The 22,838-nt window shown below is 36.8% G+C and overlaps 1 pseudogene; it reads left to right on the top strand.

The window, feature by feature from the left end:
* LOC136142121 (importin subunit alpha-4-like) overlaps positions 1-22,838 on the top strand; it is a 79,870-nt pseudogene that overhangs the window by 13,817 nt on the left and 43,215 nt on the right.

Below are 22,838 nucleotides of genomic sequence, written 5' to 3'. Positions count from 1 at the left end.
TAGGGATGCATGCAATAGGATGTTCATTGCAGAGTTTTTTGTGATGTTGGAGTATTAGAAGCAAACTAAGTGTATAACACTGAAAGAGTGAATAAATCAAATGTGGTAGATTCAGAGTATGGAATATTAGGCAGCAGGCAAAGCAAATGACTAGGTATAGCCATGGAAACATGGATAGATATTAAAAACAGTGCTGAGTAAGAAAAGCAGAAACAGAATGAGATACATATTTTCATCTAGATTGCTATAATTATTATAATTTTGGTTTGCTTACTGCTGTATCTCTAGTGTCTTAAATATTAGTTGCATGGTAAGCACTGAATAAATATGGTACAATACAAGATATACAAATTTTAAAATAAATGTATACACAAAAATTACAAGAACACATACATAAAAAAGAATAAATCAAACACAGTGTGGTATCCTATTGGGGATGGGGATGAATCTGAAACATAATATTGCTTAATAAATGGCAACTATCATTATTATTACTATTATTATTATTAATACAAAGGAGCCCTTCATATTATTACAAAGCCTCTCATTCAAGCTTATTAGCCTTTATTAACACACAACTCTTAAAATTTTTATCCTTTTTCCTGGTAAGTGCTAGATTAGACAAAACAAACTATAAGTGGGTAGAAGACAATGACAAGCGACATGTATGAAAGAAGAGAGACACCAGAAAAGACAGATAATGCATGCTAATAATGATGATCCTGCTCAACAAGTAAAAGTTAAAAAATATTTGATATTTTCTATTTTTAAAAAATCTAGATTTTATAGCTAGCATTCAAAAATCGTTAGAATGATTTCCCCCATGAAGTGAAAATCATCAGTTCATAAAATATGTTCTTATTTCCCAGCAAGGATAGTTTTAAGGCCCAAAATATAGTAGTTGTGAACAAGAATTGTAAAATAGTAAGATTAAATTGCCTTTAAAAAGTAGATTTTGCACCTTCCCAAAAGCTTGCATATAGAAGCTCTAGACGAAATGGAGCAAGAAACTTGCTGACATTTCCTCAAATTCAAATATAAGGACAATCCAGTGAAACACCACTAGGAAATAAAGAAAGGGATGGGTTATTTCCAAAATACCAGGGATGGGGGGCTAATTTTGTTAACATTGATTACGTTTTATCTTCAATTTAGAAACCAAGCTCTTTTTATAACCAGGAAAACCTCTCTGAGAGGTTTAGGCTGCCATTTAGTAACTTAAATCTTAATTATACCTTGCCTACTCATTTTAAGTTTTACTTTGCTTATAAGCCAGGGAAAACAACATCCACAGTTTGTTTATATGAATTTGTCTTTATGTGTATTTCAATGTTAAAGTTATAAGAAGAATGGAAATGCGATTTTCTCTCATTAATAATGATCATTTTATAATAAATACTAACCATCATTATTACTATTATTTTGAAAAAGGACAAGCATGGTAGAAAGAACAGGAAATAATGGATATAATTCTAGCTGAATCTAAAGCCCTTCTCCCTAAACCTCTAATTTACCATTTAAAAATAAAATAATTCTACAATCATTCTACCATAGACTTGAATACAGAATACTGTCCAAATTACTTTTGCCCTCTTTGAAGATATTATTTTTCTTTAAACGAGCTCCTCTTTAACTAGAGATGTGTTTTCCCACCATAAAAGGATAGAGGCTTTTATTAATTTTCTATATATCATAAAAACAATCTCTGAACACCTTTATAGTTTAGAATTTAAAAGTATAATTTTTCAGTTATCCAGGGTGTATTAACTTGAAGCCTGTAAACGCAGATGCTGCTACACATAAAATCTGAGCCAGATCCACAATTATCTTCTAGTTTTCTCCTATTGTCTAATAACATGTACACCAATAAGAATGCTAATTAGCTAACTGCCCACCTTAACAGTTTGGAAAACAAAGGGAAACACAGAACAGAAATGAGACAGTACTGTATAGAAGTTATAATGAAAGAGAGAAAAGCTAAGAAAAATGACCAGATGCTGAAAAGAAGAAAGGTAAGTTCTTTTCCTGATGCTGCTACTTCTCTACTACAGGTAATTCGTAGCAACTAGGTCTTTGTAAATTGTTCTGTTGATGACACTGGGAAAGACACAAACAGCAATAATTTGGAAAGTCAATTCCAAGCTACCCAAGTTGCTGGAAAATTCTTTGTGTGGGAAAAAAGCCCTCCATAGACAACGTAATCTGAGCTGGTTTGATTAAAAAATGTGTACCTTTCTCTGACTGTAGTACTATTGAATTTTAATCTGCTTAGGTGTACTTGCTAATATAAATTTTGGGAAACCAGAATAGACTGTGGTAGATGAAGGTACTATATCATCATTAATTGCTGTCTTGTCATCTCTCCATTCACACATCAGTGAAAAAGCTATACAGGCTCTCAGAAACATTGCAAGTAATGGTTTGCTTCCAATGATTTCATTGCCAAGAATGGCAAAATAAACACTTCGTTAATTCTACTTGTATTGATAGTTATTGGTTTGCCATCTTTAGCACATGGTTATTTATATAGTCTAATCTGGACACTTTCAAATCTTTATTATAATAATATGCTATTCCCCCTTTAGATGCTATTAAGCAAATTCTTCCTACTTTTGCATCATGACTGTTGAGAAGTATTTAGAGATATTTGCTGAGCTGTCCTACCTTACTGATGGTTCAATGAACTAACTGACATAGTCAAAAAAACAAGAGTTTTGCCAAAATTTGTAAAATTTCTAGGAGCTGCTGAACAGCCAATTGTGACTCCAGCCTTAAGAACCATAGGAAATACCACCAATGGGACAGATGTATAAATTTAGAATGTAATAGATGTAAGGCACTTTCAGTTTTTCCTTTTTAACTGCCAACATATCTATAAATATTCATTCATTCAACCCAAATAAAATATGCATTTACAATATGCTAAATAATAATTCAGACACTGAGGATTCAACAGTGAACAATACAGATAAGCTCCTTATACATTCAACTAGGAGAGATGAATAAACAAGTATACCTGTAACTGTAAAGATATATCAATTTTTCCATCTTCTTTTTCATAAGAAAAGTATATGTAGAGAGACCTTCAAGATGGAGGAGGAGTAAGACATGGAGAGCACCTTTCTCCCCACAAATACATCAGAAATACATCTACATGTGGAGAAACTCCTACAAAACACCTACTGAATGCTGGCAGAAGACCTCAGACTTCCCAAAAGGCAAGAAAATGCCCACCTACATGGGTCGGGCAAAAGAAAAAATAAAAAACAGAGACAAAAGAATAGGGACAGGACATGCACCCCTGGGAGACAGCTGAGAAGGAGGAAAACTTTCCACACACTAGGAAGCCCCTTCACTGGCGGATACTGCGGGTGGTGGTGGGGGGGAAGATTTGGAGCCACTGAGGAGAGTGCAGCAATAGGTGTGCAGAGGGCAAAGCGGAGAGACTCCCGCACAGAGAATCGGTGCCGGCCAGCACTCACCAGGCTTGTCTGCTCACCTACTGGGGCGGGTGGGGGCTTGGAGCTGAGGCTCCGGCTTCAGAGGTCAGATCCCAGGGAGAGGACTGGGGTTGGCTGCATGAACACAGCCTGAAGGGGGTTACTTCACCACAGCAAGCTGGGAGGGAGTCTGGGAAAAAAGTCTGAAACTGCCTAAGAGGCAAGAGACCATTGTTTAAGGGGGCACAAAGAGAGGGGATACAGAGCACCGCCTAAATGAGCTCCAGAGGTGGGTGTGAGCCATGGCTATCAGTGTGGACACCAGAGATGGGCATGAAACACTAAGGCTGCTGCTGAGGCCACCAACAAGCCTGTGTGCAAGCACAAGTCACTAAACACACCTCCCCTCCTGGGAGCCTGTGCAGCCCGCCACTGCAAGGGTCCCGCGATTCAGGGGCAACTTCCCTGGAAGAACACATGGCATGCCTCAGGTGGTTGCAATGTCATGTTGGCCTCTGCTGCCACGGGCTTGCCCCACATTCTGTACCTCTCCCTAGCCACGGCCTGAATGAGCCAGAGCCCCATAATAAGCTGCTCCCTTAACCCCGTCCAGTCTGGGCAGGAACAGACGCCCTCAGGTGACCCACATGAAGAGGCGGGGCCAAATCCAAAGCTGAAACCCAGGAACTGTGCAAACAAAGAAGAGAAAGGGAAATTTCTCCCAGCAGCCTCAGGACTAGCGGATTAAAGCTCCACAAACAACTTGATGTACTCTGAATCTCTAGAATACCTGAATAGACAACGAATCATCCCAAAATTGAGGTGGTGGATCTTGGAAGCAACTGTAGACTTGGGGTTTGCTTTCTGCATCTAATTTGTTTCTGGTTTTATGTTATTGTAGTTTAGTATTTAGAGTTTATTATCATTGCTAGATTTGTTTATTAATTTGGTTGTTCTCTTCCTGTTTTTTTTTTTTTTTACTGTATATATAGATATATATTTCTTTCCTTTTTCTCTTTTTGTGAGTGTGTATACGTAGGATTCCTTGTGTGATTTTGTCTGTATAGCTTTGCTTTTTCCATTTGTCCTAGGGCTCTGTCTGGCCTTTTTTTTCTGTATATTTTTTAGCACTTGTTATCACTCGTAGATTAGTTTTCTGGTTTGGTTGCTCTCTTCTTTCTTTATTACTTGTTAATTTCTTTTATTTTAATACTTAAATTGTTTTATTTTAATAACTTTTAATTTAATTTTATTTTACTTGATTTTTTCTTTCTTTCTTTTTTTCTCCCTTTTCATCTGAGCCATGTGGTTGAAAGGGTTTTGGTGCTCCGATGGGGTGTCAAGCCTGTGCCTATGAGGTGAGAGAGCTTAGTTCACGATATTGGTCCACCAGAGACCTCCAGGCTCCATGTAATATCAAATGGCAAAAACTCTCCCAGAGATCTCCATCTCAATGCTAAGACCCAGCTCCACTCAACAACAAGCAAGCTACAGTGCTGGACATCCTATGCAAAACAACTAGCAAGACATGAACACAACCCCAACCATTAGCAGAGAGGATGAATAAAATTATAATAAGGTCACAGACACATGAAAACACACCACTGAACGTGAACCTTCCCACCAGAAAGACAAGATCCAGCCTCATTCACCAGAACACAGGCACCAGTCCCCTGAACCAGGAAGCCTACACAACCCACTGAACCAAACTTACCCACTGGGGGCAGACACCAAAAATAACTGGATCTAAAACCCTGCAGCATGTGAAAAGGAGAACCCAAACACAGTAAGTTAAGCAAAATGAGAAGAGAGAAAAATACACAGCAAATGAAAGAGCAAGGTAAAAACTCATCAGACCAAACAAATGAAGAGAAAAAAGGCAGTCTACCTGAAAAAGAGTTCAGAGTAATGATACTAAAAATGATCCAAAACCTTCGAAACAGAATGGAGAAAAAAAAAGTATAACAAGGACCTAGAAAAACTAAAGAGCAAATACACAATGATGAACAACAAAATAAATTAAAAATTCTCTAGAAGGAATAAAGAGCAGAATAACTGAGGCAGAAGAACGGATAAGTGACCTGAAAGATAAAATAGTGGAAATAACTATCACAGAGCAGAATAAACAAAAAAGAATGAAAAGAATTGAGGACAGTCTCAGAGACCTCTGGGACAACATTAAACGCACCAACATTCGAATGATAGGGATCCCAGAAGAAGAAGCGAACAAGAAATGGACTGAGAAAATATTTGAATAGATTATAGTTGAAACCTTCCCTAATATGGGAAAGGAAATAGTTAATCAACTCCAGGAAGAGCCAAGAGTCCCATACAGGATAAATCCAAGAAGAAACATGCCAAGACACATATTGATCAAACCATCAAAAATTAAATACAAAGAAAACATATTAAAAGCAGCAAGGGAAAAACAACAAATAACATACAAGGGCATCCCCATGAGGTAAACAGCTAATCTTTCAGCAGAAACTCTGCAAGCCAGAAGGGACTGACAGGACATATTTAAAGTGATGAAAGGGAGAAACTAACAACCATGATTACTCTACCCAGGAGGATCTCATTCAGATTTGATGGAGAAATTAAAACCTTTACAGACAAGCAAAAGCTAAGAGAATTCAGCACCACCAAACCAGCTTTACAACAAATGCTAAAGGAACTTCTCCAGGCAGGAAACACAAGAGAAGGAAAAGACCTACAATAACAGACCCAAAACAATTAAGAAAATGGGAATAGGAACATACATGTGGATAATTACCCTAAATGAAAATGGATTAAATGCCCCAACCAAAGGACATAGACTGACTAAATGGATACAAGAGCAAGACCCATATACATGATGTCTACAAGAAACCCACTTCAGACCTAGGGACACTTACGGACTGAAAGTTAGGGGATGGAAAATGATATTCCATGCAAAAGGAAATCAAAAGAAAGTTGGAGTAGCAATTCTTTTATCAGACAAAACAGACTTTACGATAAAGACTATTACAAGAGATAAAGAAGGACACTACAAAATGATAAAGGGATCAATCCAAAAGAAGATATAACAACTGTAAATATTTATGCACCTAACATAAGAGCACCTCAATACATAAGGCAAATGCTAACTGCCATGAAAGGGGAAATCGACAGTAATACAATCACAGTAGGGGATATTAACATTCCACTTTCAACAATGGACATATCATTCAAAAGGAAACACAGCTTTAAATGACACATTTAACAAGATAGACTTAACTGATATTTCTAGGACATTCCATCCAAAAACAAGAGAATACACTTTCTTCTCAAATGCTCATTGAACATTTTCCAGGATAGATCATATCTTGGGTCACAAATCAAGCCTTAGTAAATTAAAGAAAATTGAAATCATATTAAGTATCTTTTCTGAACACAACACTATGAGACTGAATACCAATTACAGGAAAAAATCTGTAACAAATACAAACACATGGAGGCTAAACAATACCTACTAAGGAACAAAGAGATCACTGAAGGAATCAAAGAGGAAATCTAAAAAATACCTAGAAACAAATGACAATGAAAACATGATGGTCCAAAACCTATGGGATGCAGCAAAAGCAGTTCTAAGAGGGAAGTTTATAACAATACACTCGTATCTCAAGAAACAAGAAGCATCTCAAATAAACAACCTAACCTTACACCTAAAGCAATTAGAGAAAGAAGGAAAAAAAAAAAAAAAAACAAAGTTAGCAAAAGGAAAGAAATCATAAAGATCAGACCATAAACAAATGAAACAGAAATGAAGGAAACAATAGCAAAGATCAATAAAACTAAAAGCTCGTTCTTTGAGAAGATAAACAAAATTCACAAACCATTAGCCAGACTAACCAAGAAAAAAAGGGAGAAGACTCAATAGAATTAGAAATGAAAAAGGAGAAGGAACACCTGACACTGCAGAAATAAAAAGGATCATGAGAGATTACTACAAGCAACTATAGACCAATAAAATGGATAACCTGGAAGAAATGGACAAGTTCGTAGAAAAACACAACCTTCTGAGACTGAACCAGGAAGAAATAGAAAATATAAACAGACCAACCACAGCACTGAAATTGAGACTGTTATTTAAAATCTTCCAACAAACAAAAGCCCAGGACCAGATGGCTTAACAGGCGACTTCTAGCCAACATTTAGAGAAGAGCTAACACCTATTCTTCTCAAACACTTATAGCAGAGGGGAACACTCTCAAACTCATTCTACGAGGCCACCATCACCCTGATACCAAAAACAAAGATGTCACAAAGAAAGAAAACTACAGGCCAATATCACTGATGAACATAGATGCAAAAATCCTCAACAAAATACTAGCAAACAGAATACAACAGCACATTAAAAGTATTATACACCATGATCAAGTGGGGTTTATCCCAGGAATTGAAGGATTCTTCAACATACACAAATCAATCAATGTGATACACCATATTAAACATTGAAGGATTAAAAACCATATGATCGTCGCAATAGTTGCAGAAACAGCTTTCGACAAAATTCAACACCCATTTAAGATAAAAACTCTCCAGAGAGTAGCCATAGAGGGAACTTACCTCAACATAATAAAGGCCATATATGACAAACCCACAGCCAACATCACCCTCAATGGTGAAAAACTGAAACCATTTCCACTAAGATCAGGAACAAGACAAGGTTGCTCACTCTCACCACTATTATTCAACATAGTTTTGGAAGTTTTAGCCACAGCAATGAAAGAAGAAAAAGAAATAAAAGGAATCAAAATAAGAAAAAAAGAGTAAAGCTGTCACTGTTTGCAAATGGCATGATACTATACATAGAGAATCCTAAAGATGCTACCAGAAAACTACTACAGCTAATCAATGAATTTGGTAAAGTAGCAGGATACAAAATTTATGCACAGAAATCTCTGGCATTCCTATACACTAATGATGAAAAATCTGAAAGTGAAATTAAGGAAACACATTTACCATTGCAACAAAAATATAAAATACCTAGGTATAAGCCTACCTAAGGAGACAAAAGACCTGTATGCAGAAAGCTATAGGACACTGTTGAAAGAAATTAAAGGTGATACAAACAGATGGAGAGATATACCATGTTCTTGGATTGGAAGAATCAACAATGTGAAAATGCCTATACTACCTAAAGAAATCTACATATTCAACGCAATCCCTATCAAACTACCAATGGCATTTTTCACAGAACTAGAACAAAAAAATTCACAATTTGTATGGAAACACCAAAGACCCCAAATAGCCAAAGCAAGATTGTGAAAGAAAAATGGAGCTGGAGTAATCAGGCTCCCTGACTTCAGACTATACTACAAAGCTACAGTAAGCAAGAAAATATGGTACTGGCACGAAAAAACAGATATATAGACCAATGGAACAACACAGAAAACCCAGAGATAAACCCATGCACCTATGATAAACTAATCTATGATAAAGCAGGCAAGGATATAAAATGGAGAAAAGACCATCTCTTCAATAAGGGGTTCTGGGGAAACCGGACAGCTAAATGTAAAAGAATGAAATTAGAACACTCCCTAACACCATACACAAAAATAAACTCAAAATGGATTAGAGACATAAATGTGAGACTAGACACTATAAAATCCTAGAGGAAAACTTAGGAAGAACACTCTTTAACATAAATCACAGCAAGATATTTTTTGATCCACCTCCTAGAGTAATGGAAATAAAGACAAACATAAACAAATGGGACCTAAAGAAATGTAAAAGCTTTTGCAAAGTAAAGGAAACTAGAAATAATATGAAAAGACAACCCTCAGAATGGGAGAAAATATTTGCAAATGAATCAACAGGGAAAGGATTAATCTCCAAAATATACAAACAGTTCATGCAGCTCAATATCAAAAAAACAAACAACCCGATCCAAAATTGGGCAGAAGACCTAAATAGACATTTCTCCAAAGAAGATATACAGCTTGCTAACAAACATATAAAAGGGTAATCAACATCACTAATCATTAGAGAAATGCAAATCAAAACTACAATGAGGTATCACCTCTCAACAATCAGAATGGCCATCATAAAAATATCTACAAACAATAAATGCTGGAGAGGGTTTGGAGAAAAGGGAACCCTCTTGCACTGTTTGTGGGAATATAAGTTGATACAGCCACTATGGATAACAAACGGTGGCTCCTTTAAAATCTGTAAATAGATTACCATATGACCCAGCAATCCCACTATTGGGCATATACCCTGAGAAAACCATAATTCAAAAAGAGTCATGTGCCACAATGTTCATTGCAGCACTATTTACAATAGCCCGGACATGGAAGCAACCTAAGTGTCCATCAACTATGAATGGATAAAGAAGATGTGGCACACATATACAAGAGAATATTACTAAGCTACATAAAGAAATGAAATTGAGTTATTTGTAGTGAATTGGATGGATGTAGAGTCTGTGATACAGAATATAGAGTGAAGTAAGTCAGAAATAGAAAAACAAATACTGTATGCTAACACATATATATGGAATCTTAAAAAAAATAATGTTCCAAGGAACCTAGGGGCAGGCCAGGAATAATGACTCAGATGTAGAGAATGGACTTGAGGACACGCGAAGGGGGAATGGTGAGCTTGGACGAAGTGAGAGGGTGGCATTAACATATATTCACTATGAAATGTAAAATAGATAGCTAGTGGGAAGCAGCCACATAGTGCAGGGAGATCAGCTCTGTGCTTTGTGACCAACTAGAGTGGTGGGATAGGGAGGATGGGAAGGAGATGTAAGAGGGAGGGTTTATCTGGGTATATATGTATACGTATAGCTGATTCACTTTGTTATACAGCAGAAACTAACACAAAAGTGTAAAATAATTATACTCCAATAAAGATGTTAAAAACTAATCCTCTGGTAACCACAAACCAATATCTATAATAGATATACACACAAAAATGAAAAAGGAATCCAAACACAACACTAAAGATAGTCATCAAATCACAAGAGAAGAGAACAAAACAGTAAAGGAAGATAAAAACCCCTACAAAACAAATACTAAACAATTAACAAAAAGGCATAAGAACATACATATTGATAATTTCCTTAAATATAAATGTATTAAATGCTCCAACCAAAAGACATAGACTGGTTGAATGGATACAAAAACAAGACATATAGATAGGCTGCCTACAAGAGGCCCACTTAAGATCTAGGGACACATACAGACCGAAAGTGAGGGGGTGCAAAAAGATATTCTATGCAAATGGAAATCAAAAGGAAGCTGGAGTAACAATACTAGAGACAAAGTTGGACGCTACATAATGATCAAAGGATCAATCCAAGAAGAAGATATAACAAACAATCATAAATATACATGCACCCAGCATAGGAGCACCTCAATATATAAGGCAAGTGTTAACATAAATAAAAGGAGAAGTTGACAGTAACAAAATAATAGTGGGGGACTTTAACACCCCACTTTCATCAATGGACAGATGATCCAGAAAGAAAATCAATAAGGAAACACAGGACTTAAATTACACATTACACCAGATAAACTTAACTGATGTTTATAATGCATTCCATCAGAAAGCAGCAGAATACACATTCTTCTCAAGTGTACATGTAACATTCTTCAGGATAGATCACAGGCTGGGCCACAAAGCAAGCCTTGATAAATTTAAGAAAATTGAAATCACACCAAGCATCTTTTCTGAGATTAGAAATCAACTAAAAGAAAGAAAAAATACTGCTATTGATTCCTGCTAGCGTATTTTTCATTTCAAATATTGTATTATTCAACTTTGTTTATTCTTTATATCATTTAGCTCTTTTTAAGCTTTTCTTCTCTTTCTGTGCCTCCATTCTTTTCTAAGATCTTGGATCATCTTTCCTATCATTACTCTGAATCCTTTTCCAGGTATTGCATAGATTGCCTGTCTCCACTTCACTTAGCTGTTCTTCTGGGCTTTGTCTTGTTCCTTTGTCTGGAACATATTCCGCTGCCATCTCAATTTGTCTAATTTTCTGTGTTTGCAGTCTCTGCTCCTCAGGCTGCAGGATCATAGTTGTGCTTGTTTCCAGTGTCTGCCCCCTGGTGGGTGAAGTTGGTCTAAGAGGCTTGTGCAGGCTTCCTGGTAGGATCGACTAGTGCCTGCCCACTGGTTGTGGAGCTGGGTCTTGTCCTTCTCGTGGGCATGGCCATGTCAAAGGGTGTGTTTTGAGGCTGCCGTGGGCTCAGTCTTTAGGCAGCCTGTCTGCTGATGTGTGGAGCTGTGTTTCCACCCTCTTGGTTGTTTGGCCTTAGGTGTCCCAGCACTGGAATCTGTAGGCTGTTGGGTGGGGCCAGGTCTTGATGTCAAAATGGCCAGCTTCAGGAGAGCTCACACCAATGAGCTTTTACCTTTTACCTCCACCACCAGTGTCCTTGTCCCCACGGTGAGTCACAGCCACCCCCTGCCTCCCTAGAAGACCATCCAACACCAGCTGGTAGGTCTGGCCCAGGCTTCTATAACATCACTGCTTTGTCCCTGGGTCCTGGTTTGCACGAAACCTTGTGTGCATCCTCCAAAAGTGGAGTTTCTGTTTCTCCCAGCCTTGTGAATTTCCTGTAATCATGCCCCACTGGCATTCAAAGACAAATGCACTGGGGCTCCTCTTCACGATTCCAGACCCCCAGACTGGGGAGCCTGACATGGGGCTCAGAACTCTCACTCCTGTGGGAGAACCTCTTAGATATAGTTATTTTCCAGTTTGTGGGTCACCCACCTGGCAGGTATGGGATTTGATTGTATCACATATGTGCCCCTCTTACTGTCTTGTTGTGGCGGCTTCTTCTTTGTCTTTGGATGTAGAATATCTTTTTTGGTAGGTTCCAGTCGTTTTTGTTGATGGTTGTTCAGCAGTTAGTTGTGATTTTGGTGTTTTCATGAAAGGAGGCGAGCTCAAGTCCTTATACTCTGCCATCTTGTCTCTGCCTCAAGATATCTCTTCCTGTTACATTTATTTTTAAAATATTAATTTTCCAATTTGGGTGAGAGTCTTTAGAAAAGCTTTCTATGAATCTTTCCCACTTGTTAGGTTACTCGTATACAAGTTAACTACCTGTAAAACATCAGAGTAAAGGGAAATATTTTGTCTTGACTTATACCACACATTTCTTAGAAGCAAATGTGTTAATTACATGAAACTTTATATGATCCACTTAAATAACAATAATAGCTTCAAATGTATTTATAAGATGCAGTAATTAAGTTATAATAGTGAACTATGGGAGTTTGTAGGGAAAAGAACTCAAAATGATAAAGGAAATCTGCAGTATCATCATTCATAGCTTATTTGTTTATTAAGTATTTTTTTTCTTTTCTGACAACAGCAGGCACTGTCATTTGTAGTGTCCAAAATGGAACTTCCATTCCAACCCCAAGTAAGATTTATATGTTTCTGTTCAAGTGCCAGCCTTACTTCAAAATTAAAACCTTTACTTTCTCTTCAGTAGTTAATAAAATGGCTCCCTAACATTAAACTTGCCTCCCTGTTACAAGCTGTGATATCTTCTTTTTTTATAGTCCAGAGTCATTTCAAGGAAACATGTTTGATTGTAATTTTTGAATCTTTGCAATTACAAGATGTGATAAAATGGATACTACCATATTGCTTTTGGTAGAGGATGGAGTGCACTCTTTCTTGAAAAAGGAAATACATGTAAGATTGCTTTTTTTAAAGAAACAAATCTGTCATGGCCATGACACGCCATGATAAGGTAGAATATTGGAGGCTGGGTTAAGGCTGAGACACTGTTTGCTAGGTAGGAAAGCTACATCTGTGGAGGATGCCCCTCCTGACCAAATCTTGCTGGTTTTTCACCTTGCATTTACAGTCCTGGGCATGGCAAAGTGGCATACGCCAATCAAGACCACCCCAGCTGTCTCAAATAGAAATATAGTCAGGTGGATTCAATGACAAAACAAAGCTTTACCAAGATAGCTCAGATTTCTAGGCCAGGGTTATAATCATAATTTGTGCAAGTTTATTAAGTATTTTTGATGCTTGAGAAAAATAACATGATGTGAGGGAATATTCAGAAGGTAGCAAATCTGGGCTGGACAGAGCCCTCAAGAGATGGATATCAGCCCATCCAGAGGACCTTACAGTTGGGGAAAATACCCAGTTGAAGGTTAAGATATTATTCTTTTCAATCTGTTCCTTAGGTTCCCAAGCTGGGAAGCTTTGTGGAAGAAGGAGCCACTGTGCCCTTCATACGTAGACAAGTCTGAGGAAAGCTAATAGGGATATTTAATGGACTCCATGGGCAGAAAAATAAGTAGAAAGCAAAAATATGGATGAGCTTTTAGCTACTATCCAAAGTGAAGCAGAAACTGAAGAAGAGGGACAGTGAATATTAGAATTTTACTAGGTATTTATAATTCATCTACCAGACTGTAATTTCTTCAAGAGCTGCAATGTTCCCTACCAGAATGTGATATATTTAAGACTTTATCCATCTTTATATCCCAAGAGCTAGCACAGTGTCTGACATATTATAACCATCCAACAATTGCTTGCAGAAATTAACTGCCTATGTTTTATTTTTTTTAATTTTTTGTTCCCAAAAGTGATTATAATAAAACTTCATAATAAAAATGGATTGTGTACTTCTCTTTGGATGTAGCTAGGAAGGGGATGCAGGTGAGATGACTTGGCCAATTTTCAGCCAGATTTATAAAAAATAGAACTGCAAAGGACAGAATGAGTAGTAACAGTTTTCAATAGAAATGGAAAACAAGCAGAGTCTCATCCTCAAGGAAGAACAGGGAAGCAAGGAAAGTGAGAAAAATGGCCTTATATCTTCGAAATAGAAAGGCCTGTATGGCTTTATGGTTACTAATCACATTTTTTGAAAATTGAAATATTCAGTCTTTGTCTCAACAAATGTGAAGGTCCAGAAAATGTGGGTTTGTATAAGTGCTGAAAAAAAATTCACTTCTAGACCTAAATGAATAATGTCCATACTGCTTTAACATGAAATCTCCTTAAAGATTCCTACCAACTTTCTACTTGGCACCTATAGTCCCTGGAGTAAATAATGAAGACCTATAGAACTGTGGCAATGAGAAAGGAAGGGAAAACGGCACTTAAAGTGAAAAATTCAAAGGATTTCTCAACTAATTAGATAAAGTGGGGAAAACATGAAAATAAACATGAAAATAAAAACCTTTTTTATTTATAATAAAATAATATAAACCATCAAATAAAGAAAGCAAGCATTAATAGATTTTTATCCATTAATGTTAATGTTTTTAATGACCTCAGGTGTTTAAGGAATTCTATCAGTTCACTGGATTTCTGTTAACTCTTACTTGGAAAATGGTATATAGTATATGGTATATTTCTTAAGTAGTTTTATTCTTAAGACCTGAAAGTTACTACAAGTAGCATTATAGAGGGGTAGTTACGAGAGATGTCCATTTCATAATACCTTATTTTTTAAGTGTTTTTATCCTGAAGCAATGTTAAATAACTAACTACTATGTCATTTTATCCTATAGCAACATCAAGAGCTAGACAAGTGTTCTTATTCTTATTCTTATTTTTACTGACAAAGAAACTAGGGCACAGAAAAGTCAAGTAACTCAAGTTCATACATAGATGCAGAGGTCAGACTAAGATGCAGCCAGCTGGTGGTCAAGAGAGCAGTTGCTTTCTTAAATGACTGGAGGTCATGTGGGCCTGGTGGAAGCCAGGTAGCTGTCACATAGGGAACACCTGGATGCATCATTCCTTCAAAGATTCGCAGGCTCCTGAGACTTTAGAAACCTGGTGTCTCTGAAACAAGAATGGAGAGTGGGAAATGGGAAAGCAATGGGGCTGGGTATTCCCTCCTCCATAAGCCCTAACCAAATACAAACATATACAATTAATATTTTTATTAACCACTAAACATTTTAGCATGGATTAGTGGGAACAGGACAGAAGACCAAAAAATGAGAGAAAGAGAAAACAAGAAGAAAAAAAGTGCTGAATAACAGAAGCCAAAGACAAATTGCCTTCAAAATTATTCCAGCCCTTTGGTCCACAAACTCTAAGTTAATTTTGCAGTAAACTAAATTATCTTTCATAATTATTTTCACCATGTTTTATTGAGGTACAAAATATTTGGAATTTTCCCAAGAAAATTACCTGAAGATTATCCAAAGCCTGCCACAACCTATTTATAAAATTCTTAAGAGTTACATGACTATAATCAATAAATAGTAATTTAAATAGAAACTATAGGGCTTCCCTGGTGGTGCAGTGGTTGAGAGTCCGCCTGCCGATGCAGGGGACGTGGGTTCATGCCCCAGTCTGGGAGGATCCCACGCCACGGAGTGGCTGGGCCTGTGAGCCATGGCTGCTGGGCCGGCGCGTCCGGAGCCTGTGCTCTGCAGTGGGAGAGGCCACAACAGTGAGAGGCCCACGTACCGCGAAAACAAAACAAAAAAAACAAACAAAAAAAAATAGAAACTATAAATCTTAATTTAATATTCTTGAAGTTTCAGAACTTAGTATCATTATATTTGTTCTCCTTTTATTGAGGTATAATTCACATATAACATTACATTAGTTTCAGGTTACAACAAAATGATTCAACATTTGTATACACCATAAAATAATTTACATAGTAAGTATAGTTACTATCTGCCACCATAAAAAGTTACATTTTTTTCTTGTGATGAGAACTTTTAAAACATACTTTCTTGATTTAATCTGGAGTCAGCTTAAGATGGCAGAGCAGAAGGATGTGAGCTCATGCCTTCTCACAAAAACACCAAAATCACAACTGGTGAAAAACCATTGAAAACAAACAAACAAACAAACAGCACTGGAACCTACCAAAAAAGATACCCTACATCCAAAGACAAAGAAGAAGCCAAAACGAGAAGGTAGGAGGGGCACAACTGCAATAAAATCAAATCCCATAAGCACTGGATGGGTGACCCACAAACTGGAAATAATTATTCCACAGAAGTTCTCCTACAGGAGCAAAAGTCCTGAGCTCCACATCAGGCTTCCCAGCCTGGAGGTCTGGCAATGGGAAGAGGAGCCCCCAGAGAATCTGGCTTTGATATTGGGTTTAATTGCAGAAATTCCACAGGACAGGGGTAAACAGAAACTCCAGTCTTAGAGGGCACATACAAGGTCTCATGCACACCAGGAACCAGGGAAAGAAGCAGTAACCTCATAAGAGACTGGGCCAGACCTACCTTCTAAGATTGAATGGTCTCCTGTGAAGGCATGGGGAGGCAGTGATTCACTGCAGGGACATACACTGGCAGTGGTACTTCTGGGGAGTGCTCATTGGCATGAGTCCTCTTGGAGGCCACCATTCCCTCCCCAAGACCTAGCCTCACTCAACACCCTGTAGGTTCCAGTGCTTGGACCACTCAGGCTAAACAACCAGCAGGGCGGGAACACAGCTCCACCCATCAGCAGACAGGCTGCTTAAAGTCTTCCTGAGCACAGCCCTGTCCACAAGAGAGACAAGACCCAGCTCAACCTGCAGGTGGACAGGAACCAGTACCAGGGAGACTTCACAAGGCTCTGAGACAGCCTCAGCCACCAGAGGGCAGAGAGCAGAAACAAGAAGAAATACATTCCTACAGCCTGCAGAAATGAGACAACAGAGGAATATGTCCCAGACAGAGGAACAAGATAAGACCCTAGAAGAACAACTAACTGAAGTGAAGATAGCCAATCTACCAGAAAAAGTGAAGATGATCCAAGATCTTGGCAAAAGAATAGAGGCACAGATCAAGAAGATACAAGAAATGTTTAACACAGAGCAAGAAGATTTAAAGAAGAAAGAAACAGAGATGAGCAATACAATAACAGAATTGTAATAAAATATACTAAAAGGAATCAATAGCAGAATAACTAAGGCAGAACAATGGATAAGTGAGCTGGAAGACAGAATGGTGGATATCACAGCTGCAGAACAGAATAAAGAAAAAAGAATGAAAGGAAATAAAAACAGTCTAAGAGACCTCTGGTGGAATATTAAATGCACCAACATTCGTATTATAGGGGTCCAAGAAACAGAAGAGAGATAAAGGAGCTGAGAAAATATGTGAAGAGATAAGAGTTGAAAACTTCCCTAACATGGGCAAGGAAACAGTCACAGAAGTCAAGGAAGTGCAGAGAGTCCCAGGCAGAATAAACTCAAGGAGGAACACTGAGACACATAATAATAAAATTGACAAAATCTAAGGAGAAAGAAAAAAAATTAAACACAGCAAGGGGAAAGCAACAAATAACATACAAGGGACTCCCATGAGGTTATCAGCTGATTTTTCAGCAGAAACTCTACAGGTCAGAAGGGAGTGGCAAGATATACTTAAGGTGATGAAAGGGAAGAACCTACAACCAAGAATACTCTACCCAGCAAGGCTCTCATTCGGACTTGATGGAGAAATCAAAAGCTTTATAGACAAGCAAAAGCTAAGAGAATTCAGCACCACCAGACCAGCTTTGCAACAAATGCTAAAGGAACTTTTCTAAGGTGAAAAGAAAAGGCCAAAACTAGAAATGAAAAAATTACAAATGGAAAACCTCACCAGTAAAGGCAAACATACAGTAAATACACACAAATATGATATCAGAACCAGCAATCATGAGAAGAAGAGAGCACAAATGCAGGATATTGGAAATACATTTGAAATTAAAAGATCAGCAATTTAAAACTATCTTGTTTATATATACACTGCTATATCAAAACCTCATGGTAATCACAAACTAAAAATCTACAATAGATACACACATAAAAAAGAAAAGGCAGGGACTTCCTTGGTGGTCCAGTGGTTAAGACTCCACGCTCGCAATTCGGGGGTGCCAAGTTCAATCTCTGGTCAGGGAACTAGATCCTGCATGCTGCAACTAAGAGCCCGTAGGCCACAACTAAAGAAGCCCGCATGCCACAACTAAAGTTCTCGCATGCCACAACTAAAATTCCCACTTGCCGCAACTAAAGATCCCACATACTGCAACTAAAAATGCCACATGCTACAATGAAGATCACGCACACAGCAATGAAAGTCTCACATGCTGCAATTATGACCTGGCAAAGCAAAATAAATTAATTAATTAATTAATTTAAAAATATATTTATAAAAAAAGAAAAAGCAATCCAAACACAACAGTGAAGTTAGTCATCAAATCACAAGAGAAGAGAACAAGAAGAAGGGAAGAAAAAAAATCTACAAAAACAAATCCAAAACAATTAACAAAATGGCAATAAGAACATACATATTGATAATTACCTTAAATGTAAATGGATTAAATGCTCCAACCAAAACACATAGACTGGATGAATGGATACAAAAACAATATCCATATACAGGCTGTCTACAAGAGACCCACTTCAGATCTAGGGACACATACAGACTGAAAGTGAGGGGAAAAGGTATTCCATGCAAATGAAAACAAAAAGAAACCTGGAGAAGCAATACACATATCAGACAAAATGGACTTAAAAACTGTTACAAGAGACAAGGAAGGACACTACATAATGATCAAGGGATCAATCTAAGAAGAAAATATAATAATTGTAAATATATATGCACCAACATAGGAGCACTTCAATATATAAGGCAAATACTAACAACCATAAAAGGAGAAATCAACAGTAACACAAAAATAGTGGGGGACTTTAACTCTCCACTTTCATCAATGGACAGCTTATCCAGACAGAAAACAAGTAAGGAAACACAGGCCTAAATTACACATTAGATCAAACGGATTTGATTGATATTTATAGAGCACTCCATCCAAAAGCAGCAGAATACACATTCTTCTTAAGTGCACATAGAACATTCTCCAGGATTAATCACCTGCTGGTCCACAAAGTGAGCCTCAGTAAATTTCAGAAAATTGAAATCATATAAAGTATCTTTTCTGAACACAATGCTATGAGAATAGAAATCAACTACAAGAAAAAAACTAAAACACACAAACACATGGAGTCTAAATAATATGCTACTAAACAACCAATGGATCAATGACGAAATCAAAGAGGAAATCAAAAAATACCTAGTGACAAATGACAATGAAAGCATGATGATCCAAATCCTATGGGACACAGCAAAAGCAGTTTTAAGAGGAAAGTTTATAACAATACAATCTTACATTGGGAAACAAGAAAAATCACAAATAAACAACCAAACATTACACCTAAAGCAACTACAGAAAGAACAAACAAAACCAAAGTTAGTAGAAGGAAAGAAATTGTAATGATCAGAGCAGAAATAAATGAAATAGAGATGAAGAAAACAGAAAAGATCAATGAAACTAAAAGCTGGTTCTTTGAAAAGATAAACAAAATTGATAAACCTTTAGTCAGACTCATCAAAAAAAAAAGGGGGTAAGACTCAAATCAACAGAATTAGAAATGAAAGAGAAGTTACAACTGACAGCACAGAAATACAAAGGATCATAAGAGACTACAACAAGCAACTATATGCCAATAAAATGGATAGCCTGGAAGAAATGGATACATTCTTAGAAAGGTAGATCTCCCAAAAAGAAAGAAAGAAATAGAAATAGAAAGAAAGAAATAGAAAATATGAACAGACCAATCACAAGCACTGAAATTGAAACTGTGATTAAAAACTCCCAACAAAACGCTGGGACCAGATGGATTCAATAGGCAAATTCTAACAATTAGAAAAGAGTTAACACCTATCCTTCTGAAACTATTCCAAAAAATTGCAGAGGAAGGAATACTCCCAAACTCATTCTATGAGCCCACCATCACCTTGATACCACAACCAGATAGAGATAGCACAAAGAAAGAAAATTACAGGCTAATATCACTGATGAACATAGACACAAAAGTCCTCAACAAAACAATACATTAAAAGTATCATACACCATTATCAAGTGGTATTTATCCCAGGGATGCAAGGATTCTTCAGTATCCACAAATTAATCAGTGTGGTACATCACATTAACAAACTGAAAAATAAAAACCATATGATCATCTCAATAGATACAGAAAAAGCTTTTGACAAAATTCAACACACATTTATGTTAAAAACTCTCCAGGAAGTGGACATAGAGGGAACGTACTTCAACATAATAAAGGTCATTTATGACAAGCCTACAGCTAACATCATACTCAACTGTGGAAAGCTGAAAGCATTTCCTCTAAGATAAGGAACAAGCCAAGGATGTCCACTCTCACCAGTTTTATTCAACATAGTTTTGGACATCCTAATCACAGCAATCAGAGAAGAAAAATAAATAAAAGAAAAACAAATTGGAAAAAAGTAAAACTGTCATTGTTTGCAAATGACATGGCACTATACATAGAAAATCCTAAAGGTGCTAGCAGAAGAATACTAGAGCTCATCAATGAATTTTGTAAAGTTGCAGGATGCAAAATGAATATACAGAAATCTGTTGCATTTCTATACACTAACAACGAAAAATCAGAAAGAGAAATTCATGAAATAATTCCATTCACCATTTCATCAAAAAGAATAAAATACCTAGGAATAAATCTACCTAAGGAAACAAAAGACCTGTACTCCATAAAACTATAAGATGCTGGTAAAAGAAAACAAAGATGACACAAACAGACTGAAGGATATACCATGTTCTTGGATTTGAAGAATCAACATTCTTAAAATGACTATACTACCCAAGGCAATCTACAAATTCAATGTAATCCCTATCAAATTACCACTGGCATTTTTCACAGAACTAGAACAAAAAATCCTAATATATGTATGGAGACAATGAAGACCCTGAATAGCCAAAGCAATCTTGAGAAAGAAAAACAAAGTTGGAGGAATCAGGCTCCCTGACTTCTGACTATACTACAGTGATACAGTCATCAAAAGAGTATGGCACTGGCACAAAAAGAGAAATATAGATCAATGGAACAGGCTAGAAAGCCAAAGAATAAATTCACGCACTTATCGTGTACAACAAAGGAGGCAAGAATATACAGTGGAGGAAAGACAGTAAAGACAATCTCATCAATAAGTGTTTCTGGGAAAACTGGACAACTACATATTAAAAAATGAAATTAGTACATTCTTTTATAGCATACACAAAAATAAACTCAAAATGGATTAAAGACCTAAATGTAAGACCAGATACTAGAAAACTCTTAGGGGAAAACATAGGCAGAACACTCTTTGACATAAATTGCAGCAATGCCTGTTTCGATCCATCTCCTAGAGTAATGGAAATAAAAACAAAAATAAACAAATGGGACCTAATGAAACTCAAAATCTTTTGCACAGCAATGGAAACCATAAACAAAACATCAACACACAGAATGGAAGAGAATATTTGCAAATGATGCAACTAACAAGGGATTAATCTCCAAAATTTACCAACAGCTCTTGCAGCTCAATATTTAAAAAACAAACAACCCAAACAAAAAATTGGCAGAAGACCTAAGAAGAAAGTTCTCCAAAGAAGACATACAGATGGCCAAGAGGCACATGAAAAGATGCTCAACGTCGCTAATTATTAGAGAAATGCACATCAGAACTACAATAAGATATCACTTCACACCAATCAGAATAGCCATCATAAAAAAATTGACAAACAAATCCTTGAGAGGTTATGGAAGAAAGGGAACCCTCCTACACTGTTGGTGAGAATGTAACTTCTTACAGCCACTATGGAGAACAGTATGGCGGTTCCTTAAAAAAACTAAAAATAGAATTACCGCATGATCCAGCAATCTGATTCCTGGGCATATATTCAGAGAAAACCATAATTCAAAAATATACATGCACTCCAATGTTCATTGCAGCACTATTTACAAGAGCCAAGATATGGAAGCAACCTAAATGTCTATTGACAGATGAATGGATAAAGAAGATATGACATATTTATACAACAGAATATTATTTAGCCATAAAAAAGAATGAAATAATGCCATTTGCAGCAACATGGATGGACCTGGAGATCATCTTACTAGGTGAAGTCAGTCAGACGGAGAAAGACAACAATCATATGATATTGCTTATATGCAGAATCTAAAAAAAACCCAAAACATACAAATAAACTCATTTACAAAACAGTAACACACTGACAGACTTAGAGAATGAGTTTATGGTTACCAGCAGGGAATGGTGGGGGAAACGGTATATTGGGAATTTGGGATTGACATGTATACACTGCTATATTTAAAATTAATAACAAACAAAAACCTATTGTATAGCACAGGGAACTCTTCTCAATATTCTATAGTAACCAAATGGGAAAAAAATTTGAAAAAGAACAGATACATGTATATGTATAATTGAATCACTTTGCTGTACACCTGAAACTAAGACATTATTAGTCAACTATACTCCAATGTAAAATTAAAAAAATTAAAAAGACATACCTTCTTAGCAAAGTTCAAATAT

The sequence above is a fragment of the Phocoena phocoena genome, chromosome X (genome assembly GCF_963924675.1).
Source record: "Phocoena phocoena chromosome X, mPhoPho1.1, whole genome shotgun sequence".
NCBI classification, from domain to species: Eukaryota; Metazoa; Chordata; class Mammalia; order Artiodactyla; family Phocoenidae; genus Phocoena; species Phocoena phocoena.
This window is presented reverse-complemented; position numbering and strand designations above follow the sequence as displayed.